This window comes from Eublepharis macularius, chromosome 2 (genome assembly GCF_028583425.1).
Source record: "Eublepharis macularius isolate TG4126 chromosome 2, MPM_Emac_v1.0, whole genome shotgun sequence".
Lineage (NCBI taxonomy): Eukaryota > Metazoa > Chordata > Lepidosauria > Squamata > Eublepharidae > Eublepharis > Eublepharis macularius.
The window spans coordinates 184144538-184158900 of NC_072791.1; the positions used below are offsets into that span (position 1 = coordinate 184144538).

At 39.1% G+C, this 14363-nt stretch overlaps 1 protein-coding gene across 3 annotated transcripts in view; it reads left to right on the plus strand.

Moving 5' to 3' along the window:
* The window catches only part of MBD5 (methyl-CpG binding domain protein 5), a 198807-nt gene that overhangs the window by 98334 nt on the left and 86110 nt on the right, over positions 1 to 14363 (plus strand). For all 3 annotated transcript variants that reach the window (XM_054971421.1, XM_054971422.1, XM_054971423.1), the window contains exon 3: positions 9011 to 9136. The gene's annotated coding sequence lies outside the window, so the exon portion shown is untranslated. The remainder of the gene's footprint in view (positions 1 to 9010; positions 9137 to 14363) is intronic.

Consider the following 14363-nt stretch of genomic DNA (forward strand, 5'->3'; position numbering starts at 1 on the left):
GTATATAAGTATTTATTGGATATATGCTATTTATGTGTTCATAGGGTATGATTACAAGTATATTGTGGAATATCTTATTAACTATTTATTGTGAGCATATCTGCACTTTATTATTCTTCACTGCACCAGTAATATTGCATAATTTAAAGTGTACAAATTTTATAGTATTGTTTTGGGGATCAGCTCTTTATGATCACTCTCCCCAGTCAGGGGATTTCCTTTACTATTTGGCTTCAGTATTGACCGGGGGATCCTCTTTATTGGATCCTAAATGGTTTGGGTGCAAGTACTTCAAAGACTGTGCCTTCCAACAGGAACACTTCAGTCTCACATGAAGAGGCCCTGCTCCATGTTCCTACCATCTGAAATTTGCCAAAAATCTACACATGCCTTAGGAGTAGACATGGGCACGATCGGAATTATGGTCTGAAAATTGCCCCGAATTTGGCGTTTGCGCCATTGGGACCAGGCTGATCGGTTCCGTCCATGGCTCCCGGTTCAGCGGTCAGGCGGGGCGCTCTATTGGGTCTCGATCGGATCGATCGGTTTACGTTCGGGATTGCAGTCTGCAGACAGTCTTGCGCCAGCCATCTGTTCCCAAGGGAATGGAGCCCCATGGAAACAGAGCCTGGGGAATGCCGGAGCTGTTTGCCCTCCTTCTGTCGCCCTGGAAATGCGAATGGAAGCCCAGCTTTCCTTGATCAGCAGGGCTTCCTTCCAACCATGGAGCAGCCAGAAAAGCACGCGCCCGTCTTGTCCATTTGGGAGGAGGGGAGGGCGGGGGAAGGGGGTGTTCTTCTATAGCCATGGGCACTCGAATCTCATCCCTGCAAAGCCTGAGATGCAGCTCTTACGGCCAAACACAGCCCTCCTGCGTAGCAGACCCAGGCTTTATAAATAGCCATGTGCTGCGCAACAAAGTTTCACTTTCCGCTCACGGGTGGAGTGGGACAGAGGCAAGCTCTCGCTTGCCGCTTTTGGAGAGAGAAAGCGCAAGAGAGAGAGAGAGAGAGAGAGAGGGAGCTTTAGCTTTGGGCTTCAGCGGATAGGGAATTAGGGAATAGGGAGCTATCTCCTCTGGTTCCAGGGCTGCCGCCTAGCTCTGGTGCCAAGCTCGGTGGGCACCTCGGCTGAGGGCTCAGGTCTGGGGGGGAGTGTTGCAGCTGGGGTTGGGCTCTATTCCTATTCTCTCTCTCTGCTTCCAGGGCTGCCGTCTAGCTCTGGGGCCAAGCTCAGTGGGCACCTCCTTGGCTGAGGGCTCACACAGTATTACACACACTAGTGCCTGGTCACTCTGGTCAGGAGGAGTGTTGGTGGTGGGGCACCCTCCCACGTCGGCCTTCCCGTTCCCGATTCTGTATCGGAAACGGGACTTGATCGGCGAGGTTCAGGTACCTGGATTTGGCGCCGCCGTGGAATCACGATCAGCTAAATCGGGATTAATTTTTTTGGATCGTGCCCATGTCTACTTAGGAGTAACATCCAGATTCTAGCACTCATCTCCCTGTGGGTCACATTTTTTTCTCCATTGCTTTTCATCTTAAAATCCAAGGCAAGATAACCCTGGTTTTTTGCTCGCAGTCTAAATATACCTTACAAAGATGGTACCATTGAACTGATGGCAGGGCTTTTTTAAAATTTTGATTTGAAAAGAAAAATACAATAAACAATACATAAAGAAACAAACAGAATATATAACAGCACATTTAAGCTTCAAAACATTACTCCTCTCCATCTCCTTACTTACTTATACTCAATATTTTATATTCACCATTTTAAAATACTTGTTTTCTAATTGGTCTGTTTCCATAACTATCCTTAGTTTTTCTTAATTTCCATCTACAGAATCAAAAAAGTCGTTCCATTTTTCCTGATATTCTCATATTGGTCTCTTATGCATATAAGAAGTTAATTTAGCCATAGACACATATTTATACAGTTTATTCATCCATTCAGTTACATCTGGACAAGATTCTGCCTTCCATTTTGTTGCATATACTACTCTCGCCACTGTCACCATATATTTAAAAAGTTCACTGTGTACTTTTGTAATACTACTAGGTAAAATATTTAATAACATGTTTTTTAGGATTCAGTGCAAAGCAAAACTTCTCTTCATGAATTTTTATCCAATAACTTTTTGCCTGCTTACATGTCCACCACATATGATAGAATTTTGCATCTCTACATGGACATTTCCAACACCTTCCACTGTAGTCCTTATTAGTTCTTGCAATGTCCTTTGTTGAGATATACCATCTAAAAATGTATTTTGCCAATTCTCTCTTAACATTTGACAGTCTGTAAATTTAATTTCTTTTGTCCGTAAGTTTTCCCATTTGCTCATAAAGACACTTTCTCCAAAGTTTTACATCATTTTTATCATACAGTTTTTAACTTGTTCCGATTTTGTGGCATATTGCAGTAGAATTTTATATACTTTTCCTAATACTTTTCCTAATAGATGCTTTGAATCTCCACTGATTAGTTGTTCAAACATGATTTTATCTCTTAATCGGCCATTGTTTTTGCATCATTATTCTTTGAGTGTGGACACCATTTGATAATACATCAGCCATGGGATGTTTTTTCCTTGAGCATGAATTTCTTGCCATGTTTTTATGTTTCCATGCTTACCCATCATATATTCATAGTTTACATGATCTATTTTATTCCTTGTAGTAGCATCATAATAGGAATCTATTGGTGATGTCAGTCGTTAAGTTGGTGGACTTCTGTTTCTGCATTGGAACCCTGTTCTTAATAGTCTGTCCTTCAAAATATGGGTTCCATCTTGCTTTTGAATAGTTTTTAATGATTTCTTAATCTGTAAGTTAATTGTGCATTCCTTCCCTGGTCTCTAGCTTTATATGTCTCCTGTTTGAATTTATGATCCAATTTGATATCCAAACTAATGTAGCCATGATGGCAAGGCTTTTTAAATGGGGGTATGGACACAAAATATGTAGTTCTAAGGGGGAAATGTACAGTACTGGAAAAAAAGTTACACAGTTCAGAAATTATCATGCAAATGTTGGGTTATTGTAAATAGATTCATCTTCTTCATTTGATAGACCTTCAACAGGTCTATAAAATGCTCAGATTTTCTCCCATTCTGTATAAGCTATTTGCAGTGCAGTCCTAAGCAATTTCGCATCCTTCTAAGGCCACTGTTGAAGGATGCAACTCTGCTTAGAATTGCACTGTAAATGTGATTTTAAGTGCAAAGCATGTGTGGAGGCAAAAAGGTTCATACGTATTTTAGCCGTATGCGTTGTGCACGCAAATTATAATCACATACCACTGTTCAGTTCAAATTTTTAAAAATCCAGGAATGATAGAATCTACTGTTTTAAAATCAGTATTATCTCTTTACCTTTTCTGCTTGTTTTCTGCTGTTTATTGAATATACTTCTTTTCTTAGTAGATAAATTGAATATAGTAAACCTCTTTGGGGTTCTTATACAAGTAGACTATTTTAAATTTAACTAATAAATAATAGAGAAAGAACTAATTAGCAAACCAAGTCTGCCGTAAGTGACTGATGAGTGATAACTCAATATGAGAGATACATAGAACTATTGCAGTTGTATTGATTTATTTTACAGTAAAGTGAAAGAAATTTGGAACAACAGTGTTGCCTGTGGTCTATTGTCTGGGACCACTTCTTACTTTACATTTTTAATTAGTATAATACAAAAGGTATGGGTAGCAAATTAAGAGATTCCCCTTAGATTCACTGTATTCAAACCCCTTGATATAATGCCTCGTTGTTTCTAAAGGCCTGCACAGGGACGATGGTGAGATAAACTACCCTAAATAAACTACCCTAAGTGAAATAACTACCCTAAGTACTGGGCTTAGACTGGGCTTAGACTGGAGTAAGTCTGTTGAGGATTTAACTGTAAATTCCTATTCCATTAAAGATCTTTGAAACTTTAAATAATAGGATGAGTTTACTTATTCTGCATGCTCAAGTGCTCTGGGTGGACATTTGGACATCTTGCTAGATTGAAATTGATGCTTTGAGCTGATTCTCTCAATACAATATTTTAATGCAGACATTGCTTCTTTGTGTATACATGGCAAAATAGATAATGTGGAATGCACAGTTTCATATAAAGAAGTTGGTGTGTAGGATAGTGCCAAGATTATGAAATGGGAAATTTTCCCTTCATGTGTCTCTCATCTCAACCACAAATCCAGTAAGTGGTCATAATACAGGCCTTACATTGTAGACTCATGTAAAAGTTATTGAGGTAAAGTATATGAAGCTCTTCATATATTTGTATTGTTATATGTATAGGAAGTTCAGTGTATGTCATATCTTAAGGAGAACTAGGACAATGTTGGATAGTTAAGCAAAAATATGCTTTTAAAGTGCAAATACAAATGTATTTAAGCTTGGTCTACACATGTGGGAAAATGTGACGGTAAAATGGACTTTGCCCCCTTTCGATTGCAATCAAATGTGTACCTGTTCCCCTATGTTTAAAAAAATCTGAAGTTAGGAATCAAATAGATCGGGGGATAAGCTGTGCTAGGAGTTTTATCCCTGGTGTGCCATTTTTTTCCACATGGGGGACCATTCAAAATGCCAGCCCACACTCGCATCCTGAATTGGTAGCTACTTTTCAACCTCAGGATTCTGCCACTTCTTACTGCTACATGTAGACCATAGTATTATATCCATGCTACCAAGTGATCAATAGATTAAAAGAACTCAGCTTTCTGGTCTGCTGTGCCTCATAGCAATACTGTAATTACCTATGTAAAGTACATTAATGGAGAAATCCTAAGCAAAGTTGCTTCATTGAAATCAGTGGGCTTAGACTGGAGTAATTCTGCTTAGGATTTCACTGTAAACACACTGCTTCAGAAATTTTTGTCATGTGTTGGCTGAAGGAGTAGAAAATGTGACAATATATACTGGCAAAACAGCTGCTAAAAATAAATTGTCGGCTTCAGGTATGTTTTATGTCTCAAATTGTACAGGAAGCTCTTTTTCAGTCGCAGCATACTTCTCTGAGACTCATAATTTAATACCCTTAATTTTCTTAAATAAAGAGTCCAAACATCAGTTCCTAATTCCTTAAGAGGAATGGGGTTGGTGGTGATGTGTTAACGTGCAGTATACAGACAAATGCTTACCATGGCAACCAACAGTTCGTAGGGGTGAGTGCGAAGTCATAGGGAGTTTACAAGTGCTTTCCCTGTTACTAGCATAGGTAGCACATATGAATAATTTTCTACCATTTTGTGTTATTGTGTTGACTTATGCATCAATAGCTTACTTTAAGCTATTCTAAACCTGAGTAAGGATTGCAAAGCGTGCTATTTCCAGAAAACTATAATATACCTTCCTTGTCAATAATAAAAGGATTCGTTTAGAAAACAAATGTCTGCTTGCAGTCATCAAACACATTATTAAAGCCTGTCATTTCATAAGATATTTTAATGGCAGGCACTTCATTGAATAAATTGAAGACTCTTATTCTTGATACATGCACATTTAAAGAAAAATAATTTCTTTTCTGCTTGCTTCTATATTATAATGTGGAATCAAAGGGAAATGATGCTGCCTGAACCACAGTGACGCTAAATGTAAAGTGCTTTGCTTTCCTATGTTTTGTTCTTGATGCTTCACGATTTAAATACAGTTTGAATGCAACATTTTCCTCCCATGTTAAGGTCTTCAGCTCAGAGAAGCAGCATCAGTTGCAGCTAAGGAGCAAGCTTCACTTGGCATATAAGCACAACAGTGTATGCATCCTTCCTAAGAATGATTAATTGTCTTGTACTTGGGCATAGGTTTATCAATCAAGTTGTCTGCAAAGATTTAAATTCAGATCTTCGGAATTTTGTTATAGTGTCAATATTAGAAAAACGTTGCTTGTATATTCTCAGATGGTCCATAATGGACAACTCAAAGGGACATCGGCCAGATGGTTATGGGCCTCAGCTATGTTCTGAGGTCATGTTTATTCTCTCTCGCACACACGCACACTAGTAATCTAAAAATAAATATTTGATACATTGTTTTAATTAAAAGGGGAGGTTCATTGGTGATGATGCAGACAGTGTTGCCATCCTGAATAATCTCTGCTCTAGAAGCATATTCTCTTTATCTTGCAAGGTTTTTAAAGAAGTACAGTTGAAGGAAGGCCTTTGACTTCATTCTAAAGCCAGTGTGATTTTTTATCCATTATTTGAATTGTGCTTCTGTAGCAAATTGTGTTATTTTGATTCTGTCTTTATGCCAATCCTAAAATCAGCAAATGAGAATATTTAATTAGGAAGTATATGCTTAGCAGGGACCAGTAATAGCAGGGGCCATTGCTTTGTAAAGAAGTTCCCGTTCTGGGATGGTCTTTGAGAATTATGTCTGCTGTGTGTATAATGGCAGGAGCATCTTTTCAGACCATTCAGTGTCACCATAATGTGACTATCTGAAACTGCTGATATCCTTAAAGGTACAGGAGCCATATATTAGAAAGGTGGCCCTGTTCTAACTTATGAAAGGTAGGCACTTGGCAGCAGCCACTCACAGGCTTTGACTGTCAATACCAGACAATATAACTGAGGAACTGCATGATGGCAATCTATTTTTAGTGTTATAGCTATCCCTAATGTTGATATTGCTATATTCCTCCATTTGGTCCTTGTCTCCACTACCACTCCTTGATGCTGAGACCCTCTGTCCTCCAAATAAATTAAGTTTCTGGCCAGCTCAGGACAAAATGGGGAGAGAGAGTCAGCAGAGGATGCTGGGACGACACCTGATTTGTATTAGACTATAGGGAGTTGCCCAAGAATGCCAGGCATTCATATCATTAATCAAGGACTCCAAATCTCTTTTGTCCTGTAAATGGGGACAGAATCTCAAAAGAACTGTTTGCCTGCTTCAGAGCCACCCCTTGCTTTATGAGGTGGAGAGTTCCCAGCTGGTACTTAAGACATGGCCCTGCATCTTCTTACTGGATTTATTTGCTGCCCAGATATCTGGATCCTCAAGACCAAGGATACAGGCAAGATGGACAGGGTGACGTAGTGGTTAGAGTGTTAAACAAGGATCTGAGAGACAGGTTTGAATACCCTCTGTGCCATATAAACTTGCTGGGTGACCTTGGGCCAGTCACACTCCTTTAGACTATTCTACTTCACAGGGTTATTGTAAGAATAAAATGGAGGCTAGGAGGTAATATGAGCTGCTTTGGGTCTCTTTCGGGAGAAAGATGGGATATAAATAAGTAAATATAAGTATATGGTCAGAAATAGAAAGTAGAGGGTGCATATGAGGGAAGTTTAAGAGGCAGCAAAAAGATGTGGAATAATAATTCCACATGTGATATTACAGGTGTTGAACATATATAAAATTCATAGTCTGTATTTTGTTTACTTCATTTATACCCCATCGTTCTCCCCCATGGGGACCCAATGCAGCTTTCATCATTCTCCTCTCCACCATTTTATCCTCACAACAACCCTCTGAGACAGGTTAGACTGAGAGTCTGTGACTGGCCCAAGGTTACCCAACAAGTTGCCATGGCAGAAGGGGGACTCAAATTTGGATCTCTCAGGTTCTAGTCTAGCACTCTAACCACTACACCATGCTCCTACCAGGATCTGTTCCTTGTGCATCTGTAATTAATTCTTGCTACATTATCTTAGTATTTTGTGCATTTTGCCGCAGCCCATGTCTATTTGGGTATGCACTCACAAACTATACTTCATCTCTGATGACGGGTGCTTGACTCTCGAAAGCTTATACCCTAGATATCTTGTTGGTCTTTAAGGTACTACTAGACTCAAATCTGGCTATTCTGCTGCTGACTAACATGGCTACCCACCTGAAACTAACTATACCCTTATTTCACTTCATCTGATGAAGTAGGTTATTGCCTGCGGACACTCATGCTGCAGTGAGCTAGTCTTTAAAGTGAAATGGGACATTTTCACTATATTACAGTATAAGGCATTTGGCTTTCTTTTTGGAGCTAACCAGGGCTCAAAAAATCAAAAACCAAAGTATAATCCAATTTCACATATTACAAAGTGCAAAAGTGCTATAAATACATAATAGATTATACAATATCAATCAAAAGTGCATAAATACAGAGTCCAATTATTAGCAGATGTAAGGTAATTACAAATCTTCACTGTCCGGAACAAATCCACCAGTTAAAGTGCAAATGCCAAAATTAACAGAGAAGAATCAGTAGGTGGGGGCTTGTGCCATATATTATTCATTAACAGTCCATAAAGTCAAATACATGTAGAAAACAACGCCAACGGCGTTGAATCACGTGTTCGGAGGAACGGTGGGAGAGTTTGTTTTGTGCTTGCTACATACTTATGTTCAGTCCAAACTGTTTCACGCCCTGGAGGAAGTGAGGAGTGGTACTCACGAAACGGGTTAATGTTATTTGCCTGCAAATCGCCGTCGGCGTTGTTTTCTACATGTATTTGACTTTATGGACTGTTAATGAATAATATATGGCACAAGCCCCCACCTACTGATTCTTCTCTGTTAATTTTGGCATTTGCACTTTAACTGGTGGATTTGTTCCGGACAGTGAAGATTTGTAATTACCTTACATCTGCTAATAATTGGACTCTGTATTTATGCACTTTTGATTGATATTGTATAATCTATTATGTATTTATGCATGTATTTATAGCACTTTTGCACTTTGTAATATGTGAAATTGGATTATACTTTGGTTTTTGATTTTTTGAGCCCTGGTTTGTTGTTTCCGATACCTTGTACCGGGGTTGCCCTTGGTATTTCTGCCTTCTTTTTGGAGCTGGCAAGATTTGAGTCCTGAGATCAACAAGATTTTCAGAGTGTAAGCTTTTGAGAGTCAGAGCTCCCTTCTTCAGTCACCGTTCATCATTCATCATGAGTGTATCTTTTCAGTGCTGTATGAGGAATGCATAATTAAGCAATGCAGCTTATCTCAGAAGAAATGTTTTTAACTAAATGCTATCTTTGTTTGGCTTTTTTCAGGAGGAAAAAGCATTGTCTTAGCTAACTGGAAATTCAGAGCACTGTACTGTTAAACCTTCTCAAGAGTTAAGCAAACTTCCAAAGCTTGTGTTGGCCTTTCCCATCGCTTCCTTTAGTATCACTTAAGTAAGTATTATTCTCTTCGCTTTTTGCCCCAACACATTATTACTCAAGCATATTTTATTCTAAAGTCTCCCATGGTTCTTTTATTTTAGTTCTAACACTGATGGACAAAAATAGTAATAATATTGTATTTGGTCCCAAACAGCTAGAAGAGTAGGGAAAATAAATTTTATGTGTTTGCATCTGCACTACCAACAATAGTTTCATTTACTTCAGCAGTGAAATACTTCTGTACTGTTTGCATTTCCCTGCTAAGTGGGGAGTAAACTAAGGCTGGATGATACCAAAGTGAAAGAATGTGCACTGTTGTTTGAGAATGTAGTGAGACATGCTCTGTTGTGTAGTAGAATGAGATGTATAGGTGAGTTTTTAGACTTGCCCTGTCTAGAAGCTGTTCAAGAAGCCTGGGTGAACTGCTATTTGAAATTGTTTGGATATAGGGAATTCTGTAAGTGCAGTGAGTTTGGCCAGTTAATTCTCAAGATAATCTCCAACATTCCTGGTTTGTAATAAAATGTTAAGCAAAATTTTCTTATGTCCACTATGTGCAGTACATGCATGACTCTGTCTTACTAATTGTAATGTCTCAGTGTGTCTTATTCCCAATGGCAACCTTTTCCTTGATGGATATGCATTTTGAAGTGAAGACAGCTAATATCATTAAAAGTAGCATTGTTCCCATCCTTCCCCTTGCTGCTAACCCCATGGATTTTGAAGTGACAACCACAGGCCACACTCCAGCTATCATTACTCTAGACTTAGAAGAGCTTATCATGCTTGCTAGCTATTGTAGAGGGGTGAAGGTTCCAGAACTGCTGCTTGATTAGAATAATCACTCATCAAGCTTTCCTGTCTTCTGTCCCATCTTTGTTTTCTAGTTCTCACATTTTGTTTTGTTTGCTGCTGCTAGAACACCTGTCTGATAGAGAACCTTCTGGTTATCAGACTATAGCAGAGAGAAAAAGCAAAACAGAAGATGTCAGCCTTTGAGGGAGAACAAAACTGGATGAAGAGAGTTAGGGGTGAATAGTGAAAGGGGAAAGAGGACACATCTACACATGAATGATACAGTAGTGTCTGAGAAAAATGGAATGGTCCTGAAAAAATGTTCTTCCAACGCTGATATTTTTGCTTGACTGCTATCAGGAGCGAGCAGGAACATGAACATCACCCGCATTCTGCAGTCACACCATTGGCTGCCTATCAGCTACCATGCTCAGTTCAAGGTATCAGTTATCACATACAATGCTCTTCACAGCCTTGGCCTTGACCATTTCCCTCCCTATGTCCCTTCACAGCAGCTTCACTCATCTGAACAGGGTCTCCAACAGGTGCCACCCTGCACATGGGTGAAATCAACGGCAGCTCGTACACAGGCTTTCTATGTGGTGGCCTTTGCCGTGTGGAATGGCCTACCTGTGGAGGTCAGGAGAACCCCCACTCTCCTAGCTTTCTGCAAACAATGCAAAACCGAATAATTCAAAACAGGCTTTTGTATTATAGGGAGGGGCTCTCAGATCCTTCACTAATGAGTTAAGGGCCATAGACTTCACCACTATGTTGCCTTACGTACTACTTGTTGTCTTAAATGTGTGCTCCTATAAGCTACTTGTGCTTCATGTGGTCTAATATCAGCCCTAGAATTACTTTTGTTCTGTTTCAGCATTTCTTCAACTCTGTATTGGATTCTATTTCTTGCTAATACTATGTCTTTGTAAAATTGTTTATTTACGCTATGGCATTGTTTATGGAAATAACCTTGAAATTGACTAATCTCACACTGAGTAATCCGCCTTGAGTCTCAGTGAGAAACGCAGACTATAAATGACATTTTTAAAAAATTCTTTTCACAGTCGTGCAAATACAAGGCTTTCTGCTCTCATTTGTGGCTAAATGGCTTTTTCAATGGTGGCTTCACATCTTTGAATGCCTTCGCCTTTGAGGCTCATCTGGTGTCCACCTTACTTTCTTCTAGACACCAGGCTGAAACTTTCTTTTTTACTCAAGCTTTTAACTTGTGTGTTATCTTTTAAACATTTTATGGTCTCCTTTTGTCTTGAAGTTCATTTTATCTACAACAGTTTAGACTGCTCTACGTGTATATACTGCTAAGTGTATTTTATGTTTTTATGCCCTAGCTATTTTAATGACATTGACTTTGTTTTATTGTCTTAATTGTAAGCCACTTTGAGCAGGTCACTGAAGAGGAAGCATAAATAGTTCCTAAGGAAATAAGTACTGCAAATAAGTACTGCAGATTTCTGGCTGATTTCAAGGTGTCTCCATTCATCAAACAGCATATCTCTAAACTAGATGCCCTCCCTCCTTTCCCTTATTAATCAATTCCATGTTCACCCTATTGATGCAGTGGAGAAGCCAGAAACAACCAATCGGGTCCCTCAGAACCTTCAGGGCAAGGAAGGAGGAGAGACATGAGGGAAGAAGAGGAGTGTGGTCATTCCATATAAGGGCTACACATTCTAAAAGGCAGCTTGGAAGTAACTCTGTCTTGTAGTCTGTCTTTGGGAAGAAGCAGACGACGGTTTGGTGTGGCAGCCTGAAGGGGTACATAGTGATTTGGAAGCTTTCAAACTTAGTATTCCCAGGTAGAGGGAATCTAGGGGACAGATTGAGGTCTGCATGCTAACCACTGCAGAAATCTTGACTGAGGTTAGAAAACTTGAGGAAAAACTTAACTTAGTTTTACTCTCATATGGCAGTTTCTGGCTGACTCTGTATCTGTAAGAACTTCCACATTGGTGTCATTGTATCTCCAAATTAAGTCTCCCCCACAGCTATAACTGTATACAGTTTATTCCTGATGACCAAAACCTTTTCCATTATGGACAGACAATAAAAGTCCTGTTTTTGTTTACCTCTGGGCTCTTCCTTGTATATATGAGTAGACAAGGTTATAACAGGTTAAATACTAGGGAGAGGGCAAGAATGCCTTCACAGCAGGCCAGAGGCAGAGGTAATCAGCATCAGTTATTTACTTCACTGGTGGCTAACATCCAGTAAATTACTGAACACTGTCAGTCCTCTTCATAATCAAATCTTTGGCCCCTCTGTGCTGTTTAAGTTTGTCTGGGGATGGGGCAGAGTGACATGGAAGTTAATTTTCTAATATTCATAATCGAACACACTACCAGTTAGAGGACAATGGCAACGATGGGCGCTTCCTGCCAAAATAGAAAACAACTCAGGGTTGCACTCATACATACATCCCTATAAATATAACAGAGAAATAACAAGACCCATATAAACCCATGCCAGATCTGTCTATCCTGAGAATATTCTGTGAAGTGAATATAAAGCCCTATGTAATACTAAACAGAATTGTTTTCCTTCCCAAAGCAAATCTTTCATTCTATTTCTTTTCTACGTATTAAATGTCAATTTATAATAAGGTGAACTGTCTTTGGCTATAAGATCCATGTTTTATATGCAAGTCAAGCTTAAGTAAATGCATTGCCACAGAATAGCTTATTAGAAAATATCTGTACCTAATATTTTCGTTTTTGTCTATGACCTAGTTTTTGAAAAACTAGGTGGGAGGCTGCTGCATTGCTGATGTTTTCTTTTCAATCCATTGAAGTAATTCTGTTACTAGTAGATTAATTCTGCAGTACAGAGCAACTCCAAGAATGCGTAATCACTGCTTTTATAGCAACTGTATGTAAGGAATCTTATTTTTATTTCAGCAGCAGTCCATTGTATTCATAGCAGAAAAATGCATTACTTCTCTTTTACTATGCTGTTACTATAGTCTGTTAATATGAGGGTGTTACACTATTCCATCATTCTTCTGAACTACATTTACTAGTGGCACATGTAACAAGAGATTATACTCATGTAGTTTAACACAGGGTTTTCTCATACAGAGTAATTATGTGGAAACTCATACTTTATAAGGAATATTTACAAACAGTTGCTACAATGTACCATCGTCCACCAAAATTCTGATAAATGTAGCCACTTACCTTTTCTATAAATATGCAGCATGCATTTGACATGTTCCTATAGATGTCAGTTAACAAAATTCCTTCTACAGAAAGACAGAACACTTTCACATTTTTCCAGAAATGTGTTATATATTTGGTCACCTACATTTCACAGAACTCTTAACAATCATAACTTTAGTTTGAGGCAACTAATTGTTCATAAGAGGTAACAGTCATGGATCATAACATCTTGGATGAATATTAAGCAACTGGTGATGTGTAGTGGTTAGAGGGTTAGACTAGGATCTGGAAGGCTTTGGTTCAAATCCCTACTTTGCCTTTGAAGCTTGGTCACATACTCTGAGTCTAATCCTACCTCACAAGATTGTTGTGAGAATAAACTGGAGAAGAGGAGAATGATGTGAGCTGCTTTGGGTCCCCATTGGGGGAAAGGTGGAGATAAATAAAATTTTACTAGATAGATGAAGATGTTTAAGGAGATATCATCTGCATTGGTTTATGACACTCTCTTCTCCTCTTTCCCCCTTTTTTGTCCTTAAACAGCAGAAATGACACCAGAGGCATTTTTAAAATTAAAAAATAACTATTTTATTTATTTTAGAGGGGAAAGGTCAGAGGCTGAACATTTCTGAAGTAATTCAACATAGAAATCTCTGAGATAAAATCAGTACATACACAGACTCTAGTTCTTATGCTCTTCACAGATACTTAAATTCTTATGTTTTCCCCAAACACTCTAGTACACTTTCTCTTGTACCTCAAACCCCTAATCTTCAAACACCAATGCTTTCCTTCAGGTTTTGATTGAAACTTAAGGTCTCCAAAAGGCAGTTTCCAACCACACCCGATCAGGGATCTCTTCACTCTCCAAAGCTTCCTCCTTGTTTAACTGGATCGGGAAAATTTCCTCTCCTTAGAAGATCTATCCCCTTTCTTTAGCTCTAATGGGAGTTACACCTACTTCCCAAACTTCCTTGCCAACCTTGCCCCAGTTCTCCAGTTGGTGTTAAACTGCTCTCTGTAAGACTCCATCTCCCAACTCTTCACACTCTCAGATAGGGCTAAAAACAGACCCTCCTCTTTCCTCCTCTTTCATGCTACCCAATCAGCTTCCTTGGAGTAGCCTGTCACTCAAAGCTCTCTTTGTCTGTGAGGGACTAACCCTTAAAAATCCATTATCTTTTCTACAGCACTTCCAGGATTTTTAAAAGTGCAGTCCATCCCATGCCCCACCCTTTGAATTCATTGCTTCAAGGGAGGTTCTC